Source organism: Poecilia formosa, unplaced genomic scaffold, assembly GCF_000485575.1.
Source record: "Poecilia formosa unplaced genomic scaffold, Poecilia_formosa-5.1.2 Scaffold26, whole genome shotgun sequence".
NCBI lineage: Eukaryota > Metazoa > Chordata > Actinopteri > Cyprinodontiformes > Poeciliidae > Poecilia > Poecilia formosa.
In genome coordinates, this window is record NW_006799965.1 from 943,518 (window position 1) to 969,788 (window position 26,271).

Genomic DNA, 26,271 nt, shown 5'->3' on the forward strand with positions numbered 1-26,271 from the left:
ACACACACACACACACACACACACACACATACACGCACGCACACAGACTTGCACAGGCAGACAGATTTGTGACACTTTTTTTTTTTTTTTTTTCCATCCTCCTGGCTGTAACAGGTGTGGTGACAGAAGCGGGTGGTGAGAGGAAGAAAGCCGATCCAGTCCTGAAGTCTCCAATCTTGCCAAGACATCTTCTGTCCCAATGTCATCCTTCACCTCTTCAGGGGAAACTTCCAATCAGAGCGACAGATCAATACACCCTAGCCTCGGGACATGAGGCTTGAAAGCTAACTAGGAGCACTTAAGGAGAGGGGGATCTGTATTGATTATAAAGAGTTAATGAGGCCTTATGTGCTAGCTGGGGTCTTTTGTGACTAGAAACGCATGACTCGATCAGATGATTGATACAAACCAGTGTACGGCTCCAATAAAGTTAAAGATTTTACTGCAAAACACTAAAATCTTGGAATATAATATGGTCACATTTTAAAGCTACGGACTCTATAAATATTGAGAGAATGGACCAAATGAATAATAAGTTGAATTCTAGTGTTTTGCAACGCAGAAGAATAATTTCAAATGCCCTTCTTGAACTGCAAAATATCTTTGTAGCCAGCCATTAAACAAAACAAGAAGTGTGTAAGATATAAATGACGACAAATGAAAAATTCAAGGAAAATACTAACTAGAATAATTCTGAAGTAAGTTTTTATTAGAGCTCTTGGCACAGAATATTGTCTTTTTTTGTTATTCTGCTCTTTATATTATAAAACTGATAGCTAGCTTATATTAGCTAGTTAATTTGCCAGACTACCTACTTACATAGCAACTCTGGCTTCAGGTGCTGGACAGACATGCTGCCCTAACCTCTTAGCAAACTAACTGTACTGTCAAGAAAACATTACTTTAACAACAATAATGGCTAATGTTCCTGTAGTTTCCATGCCATGAGCCTCTAAACAGAAGAAATATTAGATGTCCAGGATGCTACTTCCTCCCCCTCATTGGACCAATTGCCAAGACTTCATTACATGAGCTCATGTTGGAGCTAGAGACGTCGCATTAAGCCCACAGGACTAAGCCAGTGATGCCAGTCCTCATTTTGAGGCAGTTTTCAGCTATTATTTTCCGTTTCTTATTGTTGTGACCCGACCAAATTGGAAAAGGGATAGGATATAAAAATAATGAGATATGTTCCTTAACTAAAGATAATGAAAGAATGACAACACAGCTCCATATTAAATCAGTGCTGACCATACAAAAACAAAGAAATCAAACATTTCACTTTTTTATCTGCTCTTCGAGTAAAAATACATAGAACAATAAAGTTCAGAAAGCCACAGCCTCTTTGCTGTGGTATAAATTATTTAGCCTGGCCTTTTCTAACCCTTTAATTATACATCAGTGTTAGAATAACAAAGGATGGGGATACTCAGCGCGTTCTTGCTTACAAAGGCGTCGACAAAGAGACCGGATGGGGAAACTTTAGCCTCTTGGTACCAACAGGAGGAAGCAAAAAGTCCTCCGGGCAGCTTTCCTCTGCTGTCTGGCTACGTCTGTGACGTGTCTACCTAACACATCGTGTGATCAGAGATCAAAGGGTTAACTGAAACTCTGGCCTATAGCCTGAGCTTACATTATTCAGCAGCTTGTTACAACAGCTTGTTCCCTGATCTCACACACTAGGAGACAGAGCTGGAAACTCCAAGGACGGGGGGGGGAGGCTGGGACGCTGGGGACGAATAGCCGGATTAAGAAAGGAGATGATAAAGAGACCAGGAGGCTAGAGAGACAAAAGATAGCACAGAATATGGGATGGACCTGAGGGATGGTGGGGGGGTAGAGAGGTGTGCTGCAAAGGGGGGAAAAAAAATGGGACTCACTAGTATGAAAAGAGGTATTGAGAAAAAGAAAAGATGAGAAAGTGGTGAAAGATAACATACAAGCACAGGTGGATAACACACAGAAGAGAGGTGCCCATCAAAATGAGCCTGTTGCCCTCAAGCAATTTCTTAATATAGACATTTAACCTGTGAACACCCATCTGTGTCTTTAGATCAACTCCCTGCCAATACCTAACAGTTAACAAGTTAACAGAAAAAAAAATTAAAACTGCTGAAATGTTTTAAATATTTTTTTTACTGTAGATTAGAGAAGAGATGTAGCTTAGAGAAACTTGCTGGTGTTTTGAACGGCCTGATAGAAGTCAAATAACCATTGATTTAATATTTGTGAAGACACCTTTGATCTAGTTACTGAGTTTAGAAAACAGAAAGCTATGTGAATGTTTTACTATTTTACAAATCAATCACGGTCAACAAAGTTTGTCTTTTGTGACAAAATGAAAAGTTTTCATACCAAAGCAATTACGGATTTTTTTACAAAATAAGTTAAAAATGTGAATCTTAGAATAAGACTACATAAACATTCACCTCTTCAAGTCAGTGTTCAGTAGAGGCACCCTGGGCTTCACAGCAGGGAGTCTGTTTGGAAAAGTCTCAGTCAGACGTGAAGATCTGGATGTTGGCAGACTTTTGAAAATTCTTCAAAAAAAAAAAAAAAATTATTGGAAAAGATCTAGACTCTGCGTACAGCATGAAGGGAGCCTGCGCTTTCAGTAATACCATCAGCAGTTATCGCTAATATGAAACGGACAAATTCAACCGTTTGTAGGTATTTCTAATTATGGAAAAGGACAAGAAGAGTCAGACTGAAGACCGGATATCCATACAAATAGCATAAGAGGCAAAACATATGAGCAGCACAGGAGTCAAAAACTAGGCTAATATTATATTCAGGATCAGTTTGAAATAAGAAGCTTGAAGGTTTAATCACAGCGATTCTTTCCAAATCTATGCAACTAAAGTATTGCCTGCAGGAAAAAAAAAGAAAAAAAAAAGAAAAACGAAATAGTGCCTACTCAGCGTGGCCCGACGTGACTCTACTTGGTTGTAAAGGTTTTCCACTAGAAAATGCTATGTGGTACCACTACATGGTACCAGCCTCTATTGAGAACCCATTTCTCTGGGGTTCAGTCAAGAAGAGCTGAACACGTCAATGATTAGCTGGAGTCGGTGGTATTACATCCGACTGCCATAAGAGCCACTCTCACACTTTCCTGTACTTCTGAGTCTTTTGTGGCTCCTTTCCGTTTTGAGTCAGACAAAAAGCCACAGACGGTTCAACATAGCTTCCAAGTTGCCGTTGTTGCGCCGCGCTTGTGTCGCGTACAGGTTAAGTTGCGCTACTTTTCGGAGGCAGCTGCCGCCCACTACATCGTGACCCCACCTGCTAGTGTCGTTTCTCAATTGTAATGAAAAACCACTCGAACCATGAAGAGGTAAAGTTGAGTCAAGTCGAGCTGTGCTGTAGAGGTGTGCTAGTGAAAAAAGGGTCTGTAAGGTTACTCCATAAGGATCGACAAGTGAAATGTTCTTCTCCAGCAGAGTTACTTAATTTGCATGCACAATTGATTTACTGTTTATTATATATATTTTTTTAATTTTATGCATCAAGATAACCTTATTTTGTATAATTTTGCATAACATGCTTAAATATGTAACTGTTCATTGTTTTGTTTTAATTTTTTTCCCCCTAGTTCCATGTGTAACCATTCTGGACAACAATGACTTCAATACTAGTCGATATAATTGTGATTCTAATTTCTTTACATAACTGAGCAGCAGAGCCACATTTATCTCATTTTTGCACTGCACTCAAGTAACATACATTCTCCAGTTTTATTAGACACTATAGCGAAACAGTGCCTCACACCCACACAGGGAAAATAACAAAGCAAAACAACATCCATCAGATGAGCACTGAATTGACAGCAACCATGTTTTGGGAGCGCCCTGTTTATAGATCCAGACTTGTGCTGCTGCTCACTGAGCGGGCTCCTTTTGTTCATTAATTGATTGGCCTCCCCTGCTGGGCCTCAGTAACTAGGTTACACAGATCCATGAAAAGAGCAGGATCGGCCCCCCCGGTGAAACGCGGAGGATAGGAGACTCGAGAAGCTGGAATCCGACTGTTAATATAACTAATGGGAGTGAGGACGGCAGTAACTTTATTGAAATCATCCTCATCTAATTAAAGCCGAGCAGCTGATGAGAGCGGAGAGCCGAGATGGAGGATGGAGGATGGTGGATGGTGATGTCACAGTCATATCTGCCGAAAGGCCGAGGCTGCGGAAAGGTGGAGAGAAGTGACGGGGTGACGTTCACCGTCCATCTGTGACACTTTGCTTGCGCGGAGCGGCTGGAGAGGCCCTGCGTCTCGCCACTTATCTCACTGTCACTCCTTCTCCCAGAAGAAGATAAGTACTCTGAAAACTGTACCATGAGCGCCTTGCGCTGACATTTCACTCATCTTAATTGTATTTTGCACTCCAGTGAGACTCAACAAATTAGTCAGACTTCATTTATTTACTGAGAACGTCTTGCCGTGTTCACCGTTTCTGAAAGATGAAGCATTTAAATACGGAATCAAGCCTGAAAAAGCCGTTTTCATGCACTCAAAGCCAGCTTGCAAACCTGAAGTATCATCAAGCTTGTTGTTTAACATGTCGGATTTCTTTGTGTATGAACAATGAGCCTCTTTGCATGACGTATGACATTTTGCACCGACTAAATCTTAACTCCTGAAATTCCAAAATAAATTTTAAGAATCTTTTCTCCAATTCATTTTTCTCTTTTTAACATCTCTTAAGTTAAAGGGCAATGAATAAGAAGGGCAGGTAAGTTGATCGCCTTAATGGTAATTAAAGTAAATTAATGGCAATGCCTGAAATTTCTAAGAGACTGCAAAGTATTCACATCCAAGTTGTCAACAATTTCAGTAGGAATATTATTATAGCAGAAGTTCAGGAGGAACTTCTGCTATATTTGGTTTGAAGAGCTAACCAAACAGCAACATAACTTGACACAATTAGTAAAATTATGCTAATGTTAAAATGTTTTACTGGTAGACTTCTGATGTTAGTACCACAGCAGATGATAAAATACTGCATCAATTATTTTTCCAAAAATATGTCTTCTCTATACACCTTAAGTTAAGCTGTGAGTCATCAATGACGTGTTTTAGTTCTAAAATCTGAATACAAATATATTCAAAGCAACAGAAAAAAAAAAACAAAACTTTATTTTACATAATTTATGTAAGGTGAAGAGCTAAGAGTAACTTCTAACATGCTGATGTGATTACGCCACCATATCTCAGCTCTATGGCCAGAATAAGTGCTGTTAGAACTGGGTGTACCAGGAGCATGTTATGTTCGGAGGAAACTTTGATAAATAGAATTTGACCGTTTGATTATTTGTGAAATTTGTGAACCGAGATACCAGATAGGGAGTTCTGACTTTTGCCAGAACCCACAACCAGTGTGTTCCCTCTGAGGTTTTACTGATTGCTCTCTTCCGGCTGATGACACAGAAGACAATGAGACTATCTGATAGGAAATGCCAACTAGTTGTTGATGAGCTAATTTCCGTACAACTGATAGCATTTCGGACCCTCTTCCTGAGCTTTAACAGCACAGAGAAATGTGTCTCTTTTTATTTAAGTAAAAAAAAAAAAAAAAAGAAGAAGTAATTCTTTGCTTCTCACACAGCAAAGTTTCCTTTTCTGGTGATGTTTGTGATAACAGACGTTTTGCTGGAATTAAAAATAAAATCCTGTCAATTTGCAGATAAATTACGACAAAGAAGACAAAAAAGTTCAGTCAGTTATAAAGTCATGGAGATAAATAGTGGGAAGTTTAAATTGCAAGTAAAATGAAACTAAAAATGTGGAGTTTATTTTGATTCTTAATGCATCAGAGCAGATTTGTAACACGTGCCGTTTTACAGAAGAACACGTTTTACCAGTTTAACAGAATCACCTAACATTGAAATTAGTCAAGATACAAAATATCACAAAATCTATAAAAAAAATAATAATAATTAAAAAAAAACATTTAACTGGCAAATAACTCATGCAAGAAAAGTTGTACGTTTATTATTTTTTGATTTTGAACTTAATATACACAGCTCTCTAATTTATAATGAGCACATGCCTGTGCAGTGTGTCCACTAACATGGACCGCAACGCGTGCCAGTGGACCTAATCGTCACCTTATCGTCAGCTGTGCTTACAGATAGTTCCTGTAATTCCAACAGTAAGCTTTGCACAGTTGGGAAGGAGAGTTCAAGGTAAGTATGTACATCTCGTCACAGGGATTTGTTCTAAATGAGGAACAAGACTTTCACTGCCACAGTGTTTGATAAAACTGCAAACTGAAGATCAACATGACCTACACAGACCGCAGTGCAACACACTGGTCAGGCTGTGATGCAAGGGCAGGGAAGCCAAACACGCTCCACTAATAACCAAAACGCTTTAGACTCAATTCCAGGACAAATTAAGAAATGTTCTTTTTCTCTGCCAGAGATCCAGCTTCATAAGAAGAAAATGATGTATAACTCAAACTGGAATTCAACTTTTTCCATAGCAGATTCTTTAAAACATAGTTTGTGATTTTTTTTGAGAAATTAATCAATTTATAAAATAAAAAACAATGGGGATTTGTAGTTGATCCCCTAGCTGCATTTCAGTGACTGTTTGGTTTTCAACCAAACCTACAGTTGCAGATTATGGTTCAGTGACAGTAAATCTGCAGGCTTCAGATTTCAGATTATACTTAATACCTGATCTGAGCTATAGATGCATGAAAGTAAACAATTTACTGGCTCATAAAACCTACTGTAAAAGCATATATTGACCGTCTTTTCTCTGTCTGGGGGCTAATGCTGCCAGTAGACTTTGGCTGGTAGGCTGCAGCTTGTCTGGCTGTGCATATGATGTAACTACTTTGTGGTTAGTTTGTAAATCTGACTAACATAATTGTATCTATATCTGTGCAATCATAAATGACACTTATTGGCAGATCCCCCCATCGTGGAGACTGGCCAAAGAAAATGCTGGCACAACAAACAGAATGTATATTTATGTGATGTTTTGTGTCAACTGCAATGCACTCGACTGGATCCTACGCTCAAGAAATTCAAGCCTAGAGTTTCAAGGAGTAAGGGGGGGAAAAAAAACTGACACCCAGCCATAAACATTACAAAGAGGCTGACCTCAGACAAGCTGCCATAGTCATTAAAACCATGACCACTAACCAACGACTTTAAAAAAAACAATGCAAGAGTTTGAAGATGAGCTCTTCCCCCCACCACCGTTTTCTTTTCTTTTTTTTTTCTTTTTTTTTCCACAGGAGATACAAGCTCTGGATTTAAATTGGATAATTGTATATGCAAACACATTTACATACAGTGACATTAAACTGCCTCTGTGAGCGAACCACCAGAAACCAAATTTAGATTTAAAGAGGTATAAAAAGCTCTGCGCGAACAGTAAGCGTCCTTCCCGGCCACATAACTCCTCCAGTAACAGAGACGTGCTTTGGGGTTTATTGTCTGCACAGGAGCCATCGGCCGAGGCAACGTGGGGCCTGAGCGTCTCCCGCATACCGCAGAGGATACAAGTTTCCATCATACAGTTTATCCCTCAGGTGACAAGTCCGCGCTCCACTTGGCGACAGCGACGAGCGCAGGCCGTCAGGATGGCTCTGTCAGATGGATGAGTATGGGAACTGTGTGTGCTGATGGCGGTCAGCGTTTGGGATGAGTGGTGTGGATGTCACTGGCAATGGAGTGGAATCTGAAATAAAATCAAACAAGCCCTAGGGCTGACTTTGAACAAAAAAAAAAAAAAAAAGTCTATCAGGGTATTACTCTGCAGAAAATTTTGCTGGCATAGTACTTTTCAACCCAAGTGGGGTGTGACAGCTCACAACACGATATTAATATATTATTTGATCCACCCGCCCCCGAGTAATGGAGCCATAATGCATTAAGAACTCCAGTGAGGCTGAAGACCCTGAGCAGTAAAACATTTTGACCACTTCTCATATGAGATGACATTCGGGTCATGTGAGGACAGCGAAGCGGTGATGAGGTTAATATTACCGTTACTGGTAGCCAGAGGGAAGGAGAAAGAAGAAAATGAGAGGACGGAGAGTGAGTGAAATGCATTTCACTTTTTTGGCACATCAAATTACCTGCTCTGCAAAATGCAATGAAGAAGCAGCCCGCCCACTGCTAACAGCTTCTCTAATGGTGTTGCCTTTAAAACCTTTATCATTAATTCATTGCCAAGAAATTTCCAGAAGCAAGGGTTGGAGCTTTTGTTTTTAGCTGAACTTTAGAACCAGAGCACTCGAGATCAGTGAATGCCCAAAAACAGCTTTTTTTTTTTTTTTTTGGAGGGTGTTGAAATAATAATAGAAAAGGAGTTATAAGGCAATTAGCTCAAGTTCAGATGACTTTTATTTCAGACTATTCAGAATGGTAATTTGCTGAGAAGAGAGCATGTTGGGTGGTAATGAATGCTGGGGTTTCCCATTGTGTTTTCTGTCAGAAACGGATGGTTTGATTAAACACATGGCACATTCAAGACTAGAATCTGAAATTACTTTCTCTACCGCTTTGCAAAAATTGTACATAAAGAAAAAAAAAAAAAGTAATTTCTTTCACTGTATTTTTTCCAAAGATATCACCACACCCCAACCATACCTTGGAAGACAACAATCCCAGCCACCTCTCATCTGTGTTGTATCCATCAAAAACTCTTGCATCCTTAAATGTAGAAGGTGAGCCACCATCACACAAAAAAAGAAACAAACAAAAAAAAAAAAAAGCCAGCATCCAAATCAACACAATTAGGCATGGAGAGAAATGAGAGGCACGTCGTCACATCTCAAGAGCTTCATTAGGGCTCACAAAAAGACAAGAAGATGACAGACGGGACGCTGTGTGTGCAGATTTGGGAGGAGCCTTAGCAGGTGTACTTAGCAAACCAGTTACCATGGAACCTAGGTAGAGCTTGTCCTAGAAAATACAATACCACTGGGCTTATTGTTGACTGCGGGGGTTACAAAAAGGAGCAGAATGACCTGTTAATGTCAGACGCAGACAATGTTTGGCTTTGTTTACCAGCGGTTAGACCTCAGTGGCATCATAATGTCTACCACCATAAACGAAAGGTTTTTCCATCCAGTAGGTCTGGACAATAATAGAGTTTATTTAGGGTGTCCCAACAATGCAACATTAGTGCTTTATGTGTATCTTTAAAAACTGCATCGAATTTGTTGTTAGCCTTAAGCAAGCAAGTTACAATTATGATAAATTTGTGTTAACTTCCTGGTCAAAATTCACTATATATAGTTTCTATCAAGTGTTTAATCAGTGATGGATCCCTTACTTGTAATAGAAAGACATCATGTCACAGTTAGGCTATAGTCAAAGTAGTCAAATAAACAAGTCTTCAGAGCAGAGGAAGACTATGGACATGGTGGATTTTAAGCATTTAAACCCACTCAAAGTGAAATTATTCCAATATGTGGGGCAAACTGCAGTATTATTGAATATTAAACATTTCCAGCTAAGTTTGTATCTACTTTTTCAGCCACACAAGGTCGGCATTATTGCACAATGTTACGCTGCTGGCTGTATGAATCTACATAATCAGCTGCAACTCATCAGTCCACTTTAACAACTGGTTTTACACCCACTGGTTTTGTCTTCACAAAAACGCTGTTTCTTGATACAAGAGCACAGGCTGTCGGTTGAGAGCGTGTTCTGTCATGTTTTGCCTCAATCAAGGCTCTGAAAGTCAAAAAGATGTTTTCCATATCCAGATTCTTTCAAGTCGAACAGGGTAAACATTTAAATTTTGTGCCAGGCTCTCATTCTTGCTGAGGCATAGTCTCATAGTTCTTTGGTAATTATCCAAACAGACTAACAATCAGATGATTGGGGCTCAAGAAAACAGCTTCCAGCATACCGACAGTCTTTTGCCAAAGCTTTTGTGGTTAGTTTGCTATAAGCTGGCAAAACAGCTTAAAAAGGGGAGTCCATTTGGCTAGAAAGCCTACTGCTCCAAGGATCTCTTTACTTTCTACAAACTCACCTATTTTTACTAAAAGGTGAGGAGACGGACAATGGTTACTTCACATAGCTTCACATCAACATTTCTAGTCTATCCCTTTGAAGTGATTTTAATAACAGAACCTCCGTAAATTGTGCAAGCCTAATTCTTCAATACAAGAACACAATGGGGCTTTTATCACCATTACAAACTTACCATCAGAGGTCTAAAATTAAAGGATTACGGTGCAAGCAAAAACCTGAATATGTTAGCAAAATGTAAAACAAAAAAAAACAAAAAAGCAGTGTGGCAGAAGTGGCAAATTACACAGAAGAAAGGAAAAACAATGAATTGTGTTTCGTCACCAGCTTCCCTCCACTTCTGCTACAAAACCATCTCCGGATTGGATCAGCAGCCGGAAAGTTTTCCAGCTGGCATCTGATGAGTCTAATGCACTGGTAGGTCAATATGGAACAAGAAGCCTTTTACTCCAATATCATGAATCTCAAACCCAAGCCTTTACCTTTTTATCGTTTGTTTAGGTCGACATGTTCTCTGATGGAATTTGAGTGGGGGGCGCGGGTGGAGCATGCGGTGCATCTTTAATGCAACAATCGACGGCTCTCCAGGGAGTTACTGAATACCTTAGACTGCTGGAGTACTTCAGGAAGATTCGGCAGCTTATAGAAAAATGGGCGCGGCCAAGTCTATGACCCAATCAAGTTTAACTACGACCAAGACTCAGTGATTGGAAAATTAATTTTAAAAAAAGCCAATTAAAATAAGTAATAGTCTGAGGAAGACTTTCCGATGTTTGAAAGAGTAGGACAAAACCTAAACGAGTCAGAAATGAGAGGCAATAATGTATTTTGATACGGATCCCGCTGAAAACAATCCATAGTTTCAAATTGCTTCCAGATGCTCAGTCGCCTTGCATATTTTGGCCCTATTTTGCCATTCTTTCGATCTTTGGGCTTCCTATTAGTTCTCATCTGCCAAGCCACCACCCAATGCATTTCTGACTACACCACTGGAAACTTTGGGTACTTTTGTCTTGTATTTAAAAAAGAAAAAGGACCGCTGAACCACAGTTTACGCTCTGTATCAAATGCCTGAAAAAACACCACCAAAAATAAAATACAATCTTCAAACTGCACGACTTTATACCAAAACCTGGCTGTTTCTTCTAAGACAGTGAACACATCTCCGGAGTGAGGATTTTGTCATTTTGTGGCAATTCAATGACACACAAGGCTGAGAATCCAAACAGGATCCAAGGTATGTTGTGAACAGTTTTCATCCCTACAGCTGTTCAACAAACGTCATAGAAGTTCTGTGCAAAACCTCAGCAGAGTGTGGTGATGGGCTTGCACCCTGAAACGCAGTTCACATGCTGCACATGGACAGCTGTGCTGGAGCCCAATGGGACATGCTGGATGTGGAAATGTTGGCAGTCTTTATGAAATCTACCAGCAATGGTGGACACGGAGCACATTTTCTATGAAATGCACAATGCCAGTATTAAATGCTAGAGATGGTTTAAACCATCTGCCTTATAATCATTACATGTTTATTTTGAAATAAAAATGAAATCATGATAAATTGAAGAAATGTGTAACACTGACTGCTCTCGCACAATGTAAGGATGTCTATTCTGCTTCCAGCAAAAACAATAATTTATGACACAAAGAGTTCTTCAGGCTCCTGAAAAAAAATCAGAGCTTTTCTTTCTTTCAAATATTGTTTTAAACACGTGTTACTACAAACGACCCTTGTAGGAACTGGTCCATGTTTATGGGAAAAAAAATAAATAAAAAAAGTGTTTATGAGAAAAGGAGATTTACTAGAATTCTCTTTGCTGAGTTTTATTTGCACAGATCCCTCTGTTCCACAACCTGGAGGGTTTTAGTGTAGCAGCAGATTTTCAGTGATGCAGAGACAGCTCTGTAACCTTGGGCTGTTTGGAGGAAAATTGTTTTATCTGCAAAAACATCTCATTGTTATAGCAGTTACATTCTCAATTTGTCAAGAAAGTTGAAAGATTGAATGATTGGATTTGTTAAAAATCATCATCAGCGGGTCGGAGCGTTACAGAATGCATGATGGGGAAAAAAATCAATCTAAAACAAATTATTTGCGTACGTCTATATTGGTCTAGAATTTTCTAGCATTTTCTTGCTTTGTGTGATACGAAGCCGGAGCAAACGTCACTGTAGGACAATTGGGAAACAGTACTGGGGATTAAAAGAGCATCAGTGGAAAAATAATTGACCTGAAATCTTTAAGCTGAGGCTACAATAAGCATTCAAAACTAACATGTCATGAATTTAAAAAAAAAGAAGAAAGATTGAATGAGCACAACTGTACAGTATAACCAATTATGTACAGACATGCTTAAAAAACCCCACAGAGCCAGATGATCTAACTGTCACACCAAGTCTGTGCTCTTTTCTGCTTTTGTTTTCAGCAAACGAAGACTGACAGTGCAGTAAAACAAAGTTCTGCTCCGCACAGCGTTAACAAAGACGTGTAAAACAGCCTTCAAGATTTTTATTTTCTCGCTCGGATCTTTCCGGGATGTTTTCAGTCAGACCTCCAGACCACCTGAAGGCTACCACCAGGAGAAAACCCTTTCACTGCTCTCATAGCAGACATGGAGGGGAAAGGGAAAGACATCCTCGTGATCGGGATACGCCGTCAACTAACATTAAAGCGCACAGCCAACACGTACAGCCTTCTGGAAACATCTGTGGATTTGTGGAGGATTGTCGGGGAGGAAGGATAAACAACATGCTTACAAGCATCTCAAACCTCCATAACCAGAGCCCGTGTAATGCATAAATCACAAGGTTGTGGTTGTGGATCAAAGAGGACCCAGCGTTGCATGGTGCAAGTTGCAGGAAGTCCATGAGCCAAAAGAAAAAACTAACTTTCTTCGAGAAGAAAGTGGAGCACGAGGAACACTGAAGAGAGGGGGAAAAAAAAATAAAACAAAAGAAACAAACGTGCAGCTAATTGAGACATTTAGTTCAAAGACGTGCTTCAACGATAACTTGAGCTCAGGAAAACAAGAGAAGGTAGAATAATGGTCGCAAACAAAGTGGAGCAAAGGAGAAAACATGCAAATGGGGGGACAACAGAGCTAGAAGAGAGAACCCCTGACAAAGGCAACAGAACACAGTGAGAACACAGCGGTGCCGAGCACAACACACCAGAACAGGCTGTAATTGTGTTGTGCGGGACTGACCCCAGCGCATCCCAGCAGGCCCTGCATGATGAATGGGCCTGGCATGACTACATCCCACACATCACCCTCCCTCCTCTATCCACCTCCTCCTCCTCACATGCTCTTTTCTCTTCCTCGCTTCCCTGTCGCCACTATTAGCCCTCCTTCTGTCCCTCCCTTCTCTCTCTCTCCTCATCGCCCCCAAAAACCACACTCCATTCAGCCGCTGCCATCCCGCAAGATTAATTTGCATTCAGGGCACTTAGTCCTCGCATTGTGTTCTGACACAATGACATATTACAGTGCATGGCACACCTATTAAACATATACTCTAGCATGAGGAACAATGCTTTTTTTTTTTTTCCCCTTTTTTTTCCTGCGAGATATTATGATGGAGTACAAATGTGTAGAGGGGGAAGCATGCCGGGGTACGGCTTGATTGGTTAAGAACACAGAGCGGCTGACACGGGAGTCGCTGCAGAATCATTACAGGAACAGTTAGATAACCTCGATTAATGATTCACTAGAGCCAAACTAATAAAGTGGGTCAGACTGTGTGTTGGCAGTGGTAGCGAATGCGCAGAGACCTTCAGGTTAGGGCCGCGTGTGAAGAACAGCAGCAGCAGCGAGATAGAGCTAGTAAAGGAAAATTAAAGAGGGAGAGAAAAGCAATAGAAGTGTTGGTGTAGCTCAACTCTAGACCCTGAGGAATGAGACAGTAATGCAGTGGAAATGGGCTTTTTCCTCTTTCTTTGCACACTCCCATTCTCCTTCCACTGATCCATCGTGCCAAAGTCCATAGGGAGCGAAAGAAAATAGGGAGGGGGGTGAGACGAAATTTAATTTGCTACACTGTCTCTAGCTATCACCCACTACGCCTGGGGGCCCGAAAAGAAATAGATTCTGGAATTTAAAAAAGAAAAAAAAAGTTGAGCGAAACAGGGAAATAAAAACAGGGGCACTTGGAGACAATGGCGCAGAGGGTGGCTGGGAGAAATGAGAGCGGAGTTTAAGAGGGGTGGGGGGCGGGGGGTAAGTAGGTAGGAGGACGGTTATGTAGGTCAGATATTAACCGCGTGGTTATCATAAACCGGTTCTGAGGCCCGGCCATCTGGGGAGGCCATGGGGTTGTTCAAACAATCACATCAGCGTGGAGGACAGTCGCCACTCCTCACAATGCAACGATCAAACTGAGAGGTAGCTGGGGGGTTAACAAGCCATTACTTCACCCTGTTGCTCTCCCAGAGGGGGGCGGTGGTGGGAGGCGCAGGATGGAGCTCTGTTGGTCCTTCAAACCCCACAGCGCACCTTCGGGCTGTTAGTTGACAAAGAGGAGCTTAGCGGATGGACGGCAGCACAGAGGCCTCTATTGGGGAGAAAAGAAAGAAGCAAGGGCGTCGACTATAGAGACAGTCGTGGATTATATTCGAGTCCCATTACTCGCCTCTAGCTTTTCACTACCTGTCACACAAGCACTCGGAGAACTAAAACAGTAAAGCCACAGTCTTTCCGACTTCAAAAGGCTGCTTTACTGCGGTAGATGAGCAGCAAAGCAGAATAAAGGAAGAAAAGAAGAAAGAGGAATGTTAAAAGAAAAAAAAAACCGCTATCACTATAGCAATGTGTTGTGGAATATTAACATGAATTTCAGTGTCGGGTTTAGACTTGAGAACGGAGCTGCACGTTTGCTGGTGTCTATCTGCAGTGGTCATTGGGTCAGAGGCGCGGTGCCCGACGGTAGCGTTTTTGGACTGTGTGAGGAATCTGGAGAGAGCCAGGGAGAACACGCAAGCAGAAAGAACTCAGCTTTTTTTGTTGCAACTGCGTCCCCTGTAGCTACTTTCTCATTGTTCTTAAGCTTGAATTAAAACCATCTAAACTGTTATTGGTAAAAATGTAATCACAAAAGTTATTTCCCCCCCCCACTCCCCGCCTTGTAACAATAAACAATCTAATAAATACCCACCTCAAATAGCCACAGAGTTAAGTCGTGGGATTGCAGAATGAATTAATTTATCAGATCTCTGAATCACTTCCACAGCTTCACCTCAGCCCACTGAGATCCAATAAGCCCAGGTTGGGCCGCAGTTCAGAGTTGGGGGGCCATTACCAAGAGAAAACAAACAACAGACCTTTGGCTGGGCTCACACAGCCTGGTCCAGACACCTGTGTTCCATTCACCGCTTATATCCGGCCACTTAACACTTCACAGAGGGGGCAGACTGCTGTTTGTGTTTGCAGGCTTGTACTGCTCACTGAAGTTCCTCTAGTTAAGCTTTGCACGGCCTAAGAACTCCTCTGTAAGGACAGAAAGATTCTGCAGTTGAGTTCTTCCGCTCGGGGGCAGCCGGCTGTCGAACCACCCGACTGTCACGACGGACCCCACTTGTAGCTGCCCCTCTGAATAAAAGTGTTCAAAACCTGGCAAAGCAACCCTCATTCATCCTGCTGTTGTCTTTCAAAGTCTCCAGTCTTCCTTCTGCCCCATCTGCGCCTGTGCTGACCTCCAGGTTGCCAGCACCTGTCCCGCAGAGACAGGGGCAAGCGCTGCACAAACATTAGCGCACACACACTCACACTCACACTCACACTCACACACACACACACACACACACACCAGTACCACCCAGGCTGGATGAGACAGCATTGTTGCGGATCACTGGAGGGGTGCGCTTGAAGCTGCCAGAACCTCCATCCTGGGGTCTGCACTTCTTTCCACCCCAGCAACTCGAGCTAGAAGGCGGGTATGTCATCAGCTTAGGTCCATTTGCGCATGACATGCACTAATCTAAAATGGAGATGATCCATATCTCTGGCTAAGCACTTATCTTTGCAACACAACAATTAGGTTAGATTGAAGGCTGAGCTCTTCATATGTATTAATGTCCATTTGTATCCCAGGACGACTCCCACTGTTCACAAACCAACGTCGCTCAGAAACGGCAGTCGACCGGACGTCAACCGGCTAGCTGGTGCTTTGGCCCAGAGAGGCTTTGAAGAGGGGAAGAAAGGATGAGTGAGAGAAATTCAGCTACATATTTACGGCCCTGCTGGGACCGTAAAAACGCTCGCAGATGAGAGACTGAGTGAGGTCAGAGACATGCATGTTTTTAAACAAGCACAGTTGTCCTGCAGACAATCAGTTTCTGTCATCGCAGGCTAACAAAGGAAATCCGAAACCCCTGCTTGACCTTTGCGTAGGCGTCCGCTCCTGGCTTTCTTCTGAGTCTCACTGCGAACTAACTGCCAGGTAAACACTGAGCGCCAATTTCCACCAAGGCAGCATCCGTTCATGTCGGAGAGCTCTTTAAAGCCTCGGGATAAAGAGTCAAACAATGCAAAACTGCAAAATAGGAAGACTGGTCACACTCTCGCTTCTCACTAAACCAGGTACAGTTCTTGGAATCCAATAACTTTGCAAACACTCAAATGCATCCTTTTTATCACATACTCCACAGTGTGCCGTTGAGGCTATTGAAGATTATAACAAAAAGTTAAATTCAGCAGCTGCATTTTGCGGTGCTGTGTAATCCCTGAGAACAATGTTTGACCCAATCCATTAAAATCACAGAGGTTAAAACGGCGTAACAAAGCACTTCTTGGTGTACAAGAATACAATACAAGAGTTTCAGCCACATTACAAGTTATTAAGAAAAGGAGGGAAAAATAATCTATTTTGCTTTTTGATAAAGACGTGTAAACATGAATACCGTAATAAGATGCGCTGGTAGTTCTTTATACATTTTCTTCATTGATGAAGCCATAAAAGTTGAACTTCCTTAAAAAGAAACTGTATTTTTTTGCAGCTTTCTTTTTTTTTTGTGGCATATTGAGACACCATTTTTTTCCATGCCTTTATTAGAGAATCTCTAAATACAGAGCATGTTGCAGGATTTATTTCCTCTTTACTAGAAAATATTTAATCTAAAAAAAAATCCATTGGTATACTCTACAATGAACAGTCCAGTTACACTGAACCGGATTTTTTTCCCCTTTAAATAAAACATGTATTTCACATCTTTATCAACCTAAAAAAAAATGACTACCACAAATATATTTAAACTGCATCAATCATAAAACTGTATATTGGCTCTTCCTGGCAATGTACAAAGAAATTAGTGCATAATTTCTTTGTACTAAAATTCGAGATTAGCCTTCCTGCCTCACCAAATCTGTGTGATTGTTCTGATTTTCTGTCTTTTTTTGTTTGTTTGTTTTTTCCTCCAGACCATAATCAAATGTGATATTTGTTGAAGGGTTAATTCTCTAGTAAGCCTCTTAAGGTGCAGCAGAGCAGGAGTGTACACCGCAGCGGATAAAGGACCTGATGAAGTCCAACCTTGGACACAACACATTGTTCGTTATTGATTTTATTCAAAGTACCATGTAAAATAAAAGCATTGTAAATATTTTATCACATACTCCTCAGTGTGCCTTTGAACATTTTTATATCCAGTCGCTCACTGAACATGCGAGACCCTCTTTTTCTGAATACAAGAGGAATGGCTCATGAACTAATTGTCCGAAAGCATTAAAAGGTGAACCGATGTAAAATTATAAGGACGCTGCTGCACTTTCAAACTCCTTGCCTCCCAGGTGTTGCAGATATGTTTTTCAAAGATAACAAAATTGTTGACATTTGACTCTGGTAGTCATCTTATCTTAGCAATCTGCATGGCTAGAGTAACTAAAATTGCACGTTTCATGTGTATCCGCTAGAGAATGTAGATTCTTTACTTCTGAGATTTCAAAAACCTGCCAACATTTTCAAACCATAAATTTTTCACAACAGACAGGTTGAAAACTCAACTAAAAGCTGATTGGTGGATCAACATTAATACAATTAAAAACTACATCCAGATTACTTTAGCTTAGTTAAAACTCACTTGTTTTTAAACTCTGATCTCGCGTGTGCAGGATCGCATTTAGCAGTGTGTGCTTTTCCAACGTCCTATTTGGAATAACACCGCATTCAGCTTGAGGCAATGGACAGGAAAGGTTGCACACAGTCTGAAGCTAGGTAAGAACACATGTGGTATTTGCACTCGGCCGAGGCCACCAGACAACTGCATAAACTCACAAAGGCCCCTCCACCGATCTTCTCCCCATGTTCAGTTCACTGAACTTTAGGTCTGATAATACGAGGTTCAAGTCCAACACGCAGTGGAGGAAAATATTTGCTCATCCACTGCTACAACAGCATCATCAACGCTTCCTTTCCCACAAAGTGGAAAATCTGCACCCAAAATGCGACTGTTTAATGCTCGCCAAAATAAGAGCTAGGCAAATCTTTATTCTTTACTCAAGCATCTCTCAGATAAACATCTCCGACTCTGGGTCTCTGACAAAAAGACCCTTCCAAACAGCTAAAAGGACAAAGGAAAAAAAAAAAAAGAAGAAGAAGAAGAATCTAATCGGATCCAATGAATGATGGCACTTACGATGAGGACGGGGTTAGAATATCCTGCAGTGGAGTGGTGTGTTCCCATTACCGCATCTCTCCATCTCTGAAAATGGCTTCATTAACAGGGCTCACAGCCGAGAGCTCCCTAGCCGAGCTCATGAACGCGCAGTAGCCCGAGGGTCTGTTGGAATGGCTGAGGTGAAGTCCATTAACACCCGACAGCTTGTTTTTTTGACCGCTAAATAAAATGGGGCGTTTCTTTTTTTTCTTCTTCTTTTTTTTTTTTCTGCCTCGTTGTAAAAATAGCCTTTAGCTCAAGAGCTTGAGAGCAAAGAAAACTCAGCTCAAAGCACAGAATTATATGTGAAATGGTGACATAAAACCAGGTGAAGCTATAAAGTGCAGTGACGTGGCTTTCTTTTTGTTATTCACCTGACATCACTGGCTGGAGAATTACTGATCAATGTGGCTGCCACTAAGAGCCTCATTAAAACAAAATGGAGGCTAATGCGGTAAAGAAATATTGAAAATAGAGCACCTTTAATGGGTGACATAATGCACCTAACAAAGCTGAGGGGGGAATGGATGTGATAAGATGAGCTGCTGTATTCACCAGATCCTCTTCTGACAAACATTAATCCATATCTCACATAACCTCTCCTGGCACATTTCTTGATCTGTGAAGCAACCAGAGCTGGCCAATTGTGAGCCCCCATGACATAGTGCTTACTTTCCCAGCACTTAAGCTCCAGTCATGTGGCACCTGATGAAACGCTACACCCCGGTCACCATTATTGGTCTGGATACAGGAGCCCGTGGAATGTATCAGATTCCTGCCTCGGGGAGGAGATATGCACCTTGGAAACATGGTCCCATCTCCAACAGCTAGCCTGTCAAAATCCACACCTCTTTCTGTCTTGCTTCCATTCACCAAAATGACACCACAGGGCAGCTAGATTTAATCTGCCTCATTGCCCAGTTGTCATGTTTTATTTTTTTTTTTCCGTTCTTCTTCTCCATCCTTAATGTTACGCCAAAGCTGCTGAAACGTTAACACTATGCCATTCGTTTGGTTTAAAAGTCCCTTTAATATGATGCCACAAAACCTGCTGGAGTGGCCAGAGTTTTCACCATGAAGTACCACACTGTCGTCGCTTTCCCGGATCTTGCTGCGCACTGCCGGTTAGCTGGCAGGGGGAGAAAAGGAAATGCAAGTTTGGAAGAAGAAGAAGAAGAAGAAGAAGCTCTTTAAAAGGAAACTAAACTGTATTTTCTAAGACATGATGAGAAGTTTAGTTTATGCAAGCTTTGAAAGAATGAGAGCAAGCATGACTTTCGGGTGGATAACAGGAAGGCTAAGGAGAGTACAGCTAGGTCTGTCACAACAAGCAATAAATCAACTGATCGTATGATGAATTAAAACCAGCTCAATAATTTCCATTTGCATGATTGCTTTTCCTTGTGTGTCTCTCTGTCAAAGACTGGATGACAAAAAATTTCTGTCTGGTGCATTGATCTCAACTAGTCCATGTTTGTTTACAGGGACTTCAGTATCCACTTTATGTGCTGTTTTGTTTATTCATTTTGAATGTTTAAAATATCTTCCAGTTCCAATGTTAAATTTTCATTGGAAATTAAACTGAGTCGACCTTTGAGAGGGTGTACATGCATTAATACGCCATTACCATTACGTTACTTGAAATTGATCTCAAAATAACAACATTATTATTTATCACAATAACTTCTGGGACAATTTATCGTCCAGCAAAATTAGTTATCGTGACAGACCTAAGAACAGCAAACTTGCTTTGTTGTTTTATTCTTTTGACTTTTTAACTGCTGTCATGAAGAACGCTGGATTTCCAGTTAAGGAGCCGAGTCCTCCTGCATCTACACACAGAGACTGTTGTTCTAGCAATCAAAACTGAAATAATAACAACGATTAGATGCCAAAGCCAGCTTAAAACAAGTCAACTCAGCAACCATTGTAATGATAAATCATATTTCAGCAATACACACACACACACAGTGTGAGAATGCCTTTGCTGCCAACGCAAATAATTAATGAGCACTCACAGCATGAAGACTACGGGAAAAAAAATTATTCTAAATGCAAATCTTCTTACGGCTCCAGAATCGGCTGAAATCTGTAACAGCAGGTCACAGCTTTACGAGAAACCAGATCATCAGAAAATGGCCACAGGATTCTGAACAGTGCATCTCTCATTAACAGTACGAATAATCGTAGACTTTATGTTTCAATTCAATTTAATCACACAATATAATACATTCTTGTTTTATACCTTTGTGTAAATATCAATATAATATCTTAATTGCATTTTTACTTAAAGTTGTGATTAGTCGCTCCAGCGCTAAAATGTACCCTCTGCTCATCTGCTGAAGGAGGCTCACAATGATTGAAAACTACTTTGCTCTCTGGTGCAACAATGGCAGCGCATATCTCCCCTTCTCCAGAGAGCAACAGTTATGCCACGCTGTAGTCTGGCCCATAGTATGGAGTATCTGTGAGTCACTGGCCTGCGTAATTCAGTCTAGGGAATTATGACAGTGGAAAATCATTTCCCTGGGCCACGGATAGGAGGCCACAGCTAATCGTTCAGTAATCTGATCTGCCCGCATACTGCGGCGTTCAGCCTCGCTGTTAGCCTGGCCAGCCGGTCACACATGTGGGCCCCCCCCTGCCTCCCTCCCCCCTTAGTGCCTGCCAACTGTCTAGTGGAGGCTAGCACCATTCAAAAAAAAAAAAAAAAAAAAAGACAACTCTCCAGGTTTTCCTGAGGATTACAGATGCTATCGGATCATTGGCTAATACTGGGTTTTGCTGAGCTGTTTGAAATGTATTTACTCCTCTGCACCCCTCACGACTGTTAAGCCCATGCTCAGGAACCGAAAGACAAGCTGCTTCACGGGGAACAATATTACAGCCTGCCCTCTTGCATTCTGGTAGATGAATCCAAGAGTTTGATTTTTAATGAGGAAACATCTGAGTTTGTCTGTCAAAACAGCGGGATATTTTGGGAGAGCTTCCAGTTGTAGATACTACTATCTAGCGGAGCAAGAAGTGTTGTAGTAGTATATGAATAAGACCCATCGGAGAGGAGTAGCAAGGCACAAAGCCGCGCTTATACCCAGCAGAGAAGACGGAGGAGGGGGTTCGAGTTTTGGAAAGATGCCTGGCTTGAGCCGCACTCTGTAGAGAGGTCTGCTCCCCACACACTAAGAGTGCCTACAAGGGGCAGTGACATGGAAAAATACAAGAGCTGGCATGTTGTGGGCCCTGTAGCTCCCAACAATTACTCTGCTTAGCATTAAATGTGATGGTAGAATTACTGCACCTGCACACGATTAAACTGACATCCTGATGTGGAGATAACAATGACAGACATTTTTCTTTTCTTTTCTTTTTTTTTTCTTTTACTCTGCTTCCCTTTCAGCTGCAACAAAACATCAATTTCTTGTCAAGCCTATAGAGTCTGACAACCTGTATGTTTAGGTAAGTCGGTGCAACTCGATTGCATCACATCTATCCAAGTAAAAAAAAAAAAAACATGCCGATATATGAGCGAATGCTTGCAGCAGCGGCAGTGGCAGCCTTCATCGACGAATAGCGCCAGACCACAGCATGCTTGGCAGCCAGCGGGAGCAGTCAGATGGAGGTTTAGAACGACCAGACAAACAGTTGGCACAAATAAACAGACCACAACTTGAGATTCGGCTCTCTGCAAATTTGACAAACGAATGACAGTAATCTCCAAATGGAATAAGCCTCCCGCTCCGTCCCCCTCCAGCCCCAACACTAACAAATACAGGGAGGAGCATGTGATATACGACACATGGCTGGAGGATAACAGTAATGTGAAACACTGATCAAATAATAAATCTTATGAAACCAGAGGGACGAGCACGTTGCGGTTGCAAGAATTTGCTCTGCAGCTGAGGGCGAAAACGCAGGGAAAAGTCCTTGTGACTTTGCCAAATACATTTTGAGCGTGAGTCATTCTTCTTCAGTAATCTCTTACTCACTTGGGTGCGCGCGTTTGCATGCGCATACACCCCCAAGGCAAAAGATTTTTCAAGCAGGTCTGGATGGCCCTTTTTTTTTTTGATTTTTTTTTTTTTTTTCCTCCTACAGAGCAGAGTCAAGTGTTTGTAGTGTTTAATAGATGCAGCTCTAGGTGGAGGCAAACATTTGCTCCTATTTTAGACCACAAAAAAGCCATACTGCAGGTATTTATCAACCTGTAGAGACACAGACAGAAAGAGACTGCAATAAACATACTAAAACTGGATTTTTATTTTTGAGAAACAACATTACTTTAAAAAAAAAAAAAGAAGGAAAACTCATGAAGGGGAATGATGTTCTACAAACAGTATTTATGTCTGATTTTGCCTTGCTCATATTCGGGGAATTTAACTGAAACTCCATCTCAGTGATTATAATCTTAGGTAATAAATGTGTAAAAGTTCTCAAAGTTCATAATTCATCTATAAGATTATTCAGCACCACAGAGTTGGTCTTCAGGTACGTTGTAATCCACATCTTATTCCGGGAGTAATCCGATAGTTTGTTCATTGTTGTACTAATAGAAATTAGAGATACACCAATCAGTCTGCTTTTTCTTTTACATTTTTAGTGTATGTATTTGTAACTAATGTCTGTATTCTGTGAGCACGTGAAACTGAAATCAGAAATTTCTTGTCACCTCCCCCCTCCCCCGCCCCAACACAATCCTGGCCAAAAAAATCAGGTCCTGAAAAATCTGATATTTTGCTTCCTATTCATTAAATGCATTAAAACTAACAACTGGAGGCATTTTCGGTTAATGAATACATTAATCAACCCCGTGTTGCCTGATGCAGATTAGAGACACATGCTCTCATGCTTGTAATTCCTTCCTTTTCTGTGGGATCGAAAATTTTCTCAATCAAAAAAAAAAAAAAAACCTGCAGCACATTCTCCTCCCATTTATTTATCACAGAGTTTTAAAAAGAAATCTGTAAATGGTATCGACCGGGAAACTCGAATCAACACATCTCCACAAAAAAGAAAAAAAAAATTGATATGCAAGCGCATTTTAGCTCTAATCATGTTTTTTTTTTCACTTTCATTAAATGCATTAAAAACTCCAGTATTTTTAGTCAATAAACACATCCACCACCAACAATATCTCAATGTCTGTCTATTTATTTGTTTCTTGTGTGTGGTAAAAACAAAGATTGATACTCTAATCAATCTAATATTATAAGTCAATAGTTAGTGGTTAGACCCAAAGCTAATATCTCATATGTCACATAATCTGCAGGATATTTTTTTTTTCCTCCTTGTAGATGTCATAATCCTTAGAAGAAGAAAAACATCTGATTTATAAGCGGTGCTGTTTTACAAAACAAACAAGCAAACAGTAATTTGAAAGGCAATACTGCAAATTGATGATTATCTTGAAGTGTTGGATTGTATGATCTTGGTATTATTTGGGAGTTATGATAATCCTTTGAATTAAATATTGTGCTCTGACATAAGACCCTGTTAAAAATGCAGCCAACATCCCTTCTGTTATCATAGATGATAATTGAGCTAAGTCCCCCAGATCATTCCCAGCCTAATGGAAAGTTACAGCACTCATTGCATTCCTTTTCTAATCTTTTGTCCACCTCTTTCATTTGCAGGCTAACTGGATGTTAATGTGAACACAAAGCAGTTTCCCCACCTATACGGTTACACTATGTCTCGGATTCCTAGCAATAACTTGAGTCGAGCAGATAACGCTGTACACATCCAGGCTGCTACAAAGTTACAAAAACAAGTTGCTCGGGTGTCGCTTTGCTTTGCCCGGGCTGCACTACGGGGACTCGACTCCATAAAGGAATTCCGACGATAAATCACAGAGCACAGCAGCCGGACACGCAGCTCTATCCCGGGGCACAGACACTTCGACCCGACGAAAGCGTCAACAATAACGCTAGCTTCCCCCCCCCGGATCACGCTGCCCGACGAGGCAAACCGAAAGCCGCGCCAAGCCTCCACCGTGCCGCCGGGGCTTTGTGTTTCCAGCCGGGAGAGTCGGGCCGAAAAAGGCTGGCCTCATCTCCGTCTGCGCCAGACACGAGCCCCGGCCTCTGAGACCGAGCGGCGGAGCTTCTCCGTGCTGTAGCAGCCAAACAGGAGCAACCCCGATCGGGCTCGCCTTGTGTGTCGATGTACTCACCTTGTTTAAGTAGATTTTTGCTCCGGGCCGGAGCTGGCTTGGTTGAATACGGCTTTAGAGCACGCTGGGTGCAGGTCGTCGCTTCGGCTCGCTGTCGGCTGTGTTGTGGAAGCGGCACAGTGGGTGTCTCGGCCGGGAGAGATCGGGAAATGTGAGAAAGCCCCTCTCTTTCTGCAGCTCTGAGCACCGGCAGTAGCCCATAACTGTCTTCAGGAGGCGCCAGCGCGGCACATTTTTTCCTTTCATATGCGCATGCAAGCCCACTGAAGTCCTCAGGAGCAGTGGCTTATCTGCATCCGCTCCTCGTCACTGCTCAGATTATTGGGGCCTGGACGTGCTGTGTGTCCTACTATTGTGGGAAAGCATTTATCGCAAATGGATGCTGGAATTACCCCCAACGTTTTTTTTTTGTTTGTTTTTTTTTACATTTGTGTTTCTTGAAAGTGCGTTAATGTACAGACTAAGTCAAGGGCGCCACCAGAAAGTTTCAAAAGGGGGCTACCAATACTTTGTATGTCAGCAAAATTTTCATAAAGCTAGTTTGTCGATGTAACTTTATATCAGTTTTTGTTTGTTTGTTGCATTTTGTTTTCACATTGTACTTTTTTGCAAGCAGACTATAATTTGTAAACAAAACCATGCGGTGTGACGACCATTGCTTCTTCGGGACAGAAATGAGGGGTGCGGGGGAGAGCACATACCCGGACAAAACAAACTCTGGAAGTCTGAATTTCTGTTATCCACATGTGTGCTGTAATTACAACTGCAATACCATTCTGAATGTCAAGAGCAGCTCAAGTACAGGCTTTGCAATGTGATATATCTAACGTTGGAACAGTGCCAGGAAATATGTTCTGCAAGCTGAATGAGACGAGATGCTCTGCGTGCCCTGACCCACAACATGCTGGCAGCAGCATCGCTAAGCAGAAAACCGAGGATGAGGTACGATTTCAGCACAACCAGGTCATGCAGTAGTAGTGCTAGCAGCACTGAAGGGCTCCTTTTTTCACCATAGTTTTATTTTTTCCTGCAGATGTTTCAGTGTGTATTCACTGCATACCACACCGGAGTTTATTTGGAAGCGAACCAAGACCACCTCAAAAAGTGGGTTTTGGTCCATTTTCATAGGATTAGAATGAATGTTGTTTAATTACAATGAATAGTGCTTTTATTCAGCTGAAAGTTCACATTCATGACTGCAGAATATGAATTCACCATTAAAAAATAATGACAGAGAATATTCTGATCCGAAAAAGGAAAAAATAAGTGTTTTTCGGGGGGGGGGGGGGGTTCCTTCAGGTCATAGCAATTTTCAGCTGAACAGAAACAAAACTGGCATGATTATTTTTGGACCTAAAGAGGAACAAGCAAGAGACAGTGCACAGTTGCAGTTATTACAGCTATTATTGAACAGGCCCAAAATTTGTGTCTTCATAAGTCTGCCTGAA

At 41.5% G+C, this 26,271-nt stretch overlaps 1 protein-coding gene across 1 annotated transcript in view; it reads right to left on the minus strand.

Moving 5' to 3' along the window:
• ndst1b (N-deacetylase/N-sulfotransferase (heparan glucosaminyl) 1b) overlaps positions 1-25,997 on the minus strand; it is a 70,748-nt gene extending 44,751 nt beyond the window's left edge. Inside the window, exon 1 of the mRNA XM_007548306.2 lies at positions 24,824-25,997. The gene's annotated coding sequence lies outside the window, so the exon portion shown is untranslated. The remainder of the gene's footprint in view (positions 1-24,823) is intronic.
• Between the last annotated feature and the right edge of the window lie 274 nt (positions 25,998-26,271).